Source organism: Pygoscelis adeliae, unplaced genomic scaffold (assembly GCF_000699105.1).
Source record: "Pygoscelis adeliae isolate BGI_AS28 unplaced genomic scaffold, ASM69910v1 Scaffold346, whole genome shotgun sequence".
Classification (NCBI taxonomy): Eukaryota; Metazoa; Chordata; class Aves; order Sphenisciformes; family Spheniscidae; genus Pygoscelis; species Pygoscelis adeliae.
Window position 1 is genome coordinate 366,223 of NW_008824902.1, and position 2,728 is coordinate 368,950.

The following is a 2,728-nucleotide window of genomic DNA, read 5'->3' on the forward strand; positions in this document are numbered from 1 at the left end:
GCGGAGCCGGGCGATGCAGTCTAGGTGGTGCTATTTCTCTATTTTTGCACTGGAGGGGTTTGGGATTTTCCTCTCCCTATTCGCTGCCTTGGTCGTCTTCTTCTCCTCTCTCTCTCTTTTTTTTTCTTTTCCTTTTCTAAAAATACTTGACAGCGATTGAAAGGTCCCTTTAATCGAGGCCACAGAGCCCTTATTAAGGGCACGGGTCGGGGTGCTGGGCCGTGCCCGGCATAACGGCTTCATTAAACCCTGCGAAAACTAATATTTATGGAATCAAATTTATGGAGGCCGAGGCCGAACTTGTGGCCTTTAATGTGTGTCGGGAGCTCAAATCCAGCCGGCTCCAGGGAGGAGGGGGTGGGGACAGGGAAGGAGACCCCAGCGGGACAGGATGGGACAATGAGTGGTGACACCCCCTGGAGCCAGCGGCAACCTGGGCCAGGGAGGCACCGGTGGCCCCATGCTGGAGTCTTGGGGGCTGGGGTCCCTGAGGTGGCCTGGGGGGCATCGGCAGAGCTCTTTTTCCCACTGGTATCTTCACTCTCCTGCTTTTATCTACCCCCCGTCCGTGCTCCTGCAGCCCCATCTTCCCTTGCCTTGGGAGCAGGGTGAGTGGAGCAGGATCTGTCCCTGCAGCAGGTCTTTACCCCCAGTCCATGTCTGCCAGGATGCTCGTCCTTCCCTTGGGCACAGAGCCACAGGGCTCCCTGGGGGGACTTACTCTGCAGCAGGACAGGGATCTTGAGTAATGCCCCTGCAGCATCCCTGGGACTGGCTCCCCTGAGTTGAGCACCCCAGGGAGAAGCAGAGACCCAGCCTGGGAGCAGCTGGCAGCCAGGATGACCTGGGGATGCAGGTGCTGGTTTGCACCACCCGCTCCCCTAGAGAACCCACCAGACACTGGCACAGCGGGATGGGAATGTGCCCGCCCCCATGTGATGTCCCCTCAGCCCCAAAGGGGACAGACGAGCCAAATGCCCTCGCTGGGGTGATAAACCCTCCTCCTGCACGTCCCGGCTTGCACGGGGGAGCAGCATGAACCCCAGACCCAGCAGGGAGCTGGGGGACCTGGCTTGGAACAGAGCAGATCCCAGGCCTGGAGATGAAGCCCACACGGGTGGAGCAGAGGTTGCACCAGGGGACAACCTGGTGACAGAAGACACATGAAACATAAAGCCGCTAAACTGCTGCCCTGGTCCTACCCAGCCGGTAGCAGGAGCCTCCCTGGGGGCAAGTGCCCGGCAGGCAGACCCAAAGCTGCCAGGGTAAGAAGCTGGCAGATGGGGGAAGGCAGGATACGTAGCTACAGCTGTCAGCACAAGCTCCTCATCCCATGACTTCCCCTTCTCACCACCCACCCTGCCCCGCACGCTGCTCCCTTGGAGAGGAAATATAAAAAGCAACCGGCTGCTCTCACGCTGGGACTGGCCGGCCATGGCCCAGCAAAGGCCCTTTCATTCCCCTTCCACAGACACAGGGGCTGCTCCGGATGTTTTTGTTTCCCCCTTTGCTGCCTGGGAGAGCAGGCAGCGCCACTGCGGCCGGCCCGGCCCCGGGGAGCAGGGCAGCTGGGGGCACGGGTCCCTGCCCCAGGAGAGCAGCACCACAGGCTGCAGCCTGCCTGCAGCAAGTGCTGCCTGGCTCTCTGCCTGCTATTTTAGGACCCAGCTCGGGCACAGGAGTGGGGTCCCAGCCCCAAAGGAAGCATGTAGAGACAAGGGTTGGGAGAGGAGAGCAGGGATTAAAGGATGGATGGATGGATGGATGGATGGATGGATGGATGGATGGATGGATTGATGGACAGACAGACGGCTAGGGTGTGGAGGGGCAGAGGTGGTGCTTTGTGTCCAGGGAGCATCTGTAACCTGCTCCAGGGTTGCTCCCAGGCCTGGGAGCTTTCAGTGGCTTGGTTGTCCCCTGCCCCTTGGAGGCCAGAGGATGGATTAACCCCATGTCACCTGCCCACTAACCCTGGGGGAGTTGCCTGCATATGGAGGGTGGCCCTCGGCACAGCCAGGCTGCCTTTGCCAACCCGCTGCTACAATGGCTCCTCCTGGCTCCAGGCACCAGCACATGGTGTGTCCCCGGCATGGGACAAGGAGAACGTGGGCTCCAGGCCCTCCAGCACCTTGTGCCCTCAGGATCTGGGGGTCCCCTCGTACACACCCCACCCCACATGCTGCTGCTCAGGGTGAGGCACAGCACAGGCTGGGAGCTGCCATCCTGCCCCTCAGCAATGATCTACTGTCACCTCCTCACTGTCCAGAGCCACTGCAAGACCCTAGGACAGCAGGACTGGCCTGAGGGGGACCCAGCAGCACCGGGGGCTGCACCCCTGCCTGCACACTGCAGGCCCAGGGGGGACAGAGCAGGAGGAGAGGGATCTCACCCAGACACAGCCCTTTATTGCAAACCCACATGAGAGCAGCCAAACCCCCCAGCCCTGCTGGAGTCCCTGCTGCCCCACACCCACCCGGCAGCATCCCTCCCACTCCCCCCGGTCCAGCGCTGGCTCCATCATGGGGCAGCCTGGGCAAACTCTACACCGGGGAAGAGGCAGAAAAGAAGTTCCTGAGACAGTGTTGAAGAGAGGAGATGCCCCATCACCCTGGCTGGAGACACCTTGGGAGGGGACCATGCCCCAGGCCAGGGTCTGCCGGGAGATGCAGGCGAGGAGGTGGAGGAAGCATGGGTGCTCTGCACTGCCTCTCTCGGATGCTGGGGGGAG

At 61.4% G+C, this 2,728-nt stretch overlaps 1 protein-coding gene across 1 annotated transcript in view; it reads right to left on the minus strand.

The window, feature by feature from the left end:
* Positions 1-2,728, minus strand: part of NHEJ1 (nonhomologous end-joining factor 1) — a 55,891-nt gene that overhangs the window by 5,642 nt on the left and 47,521 nt on the right. The gene's annotated exons all lie outside the window — the stretch shown is intronic.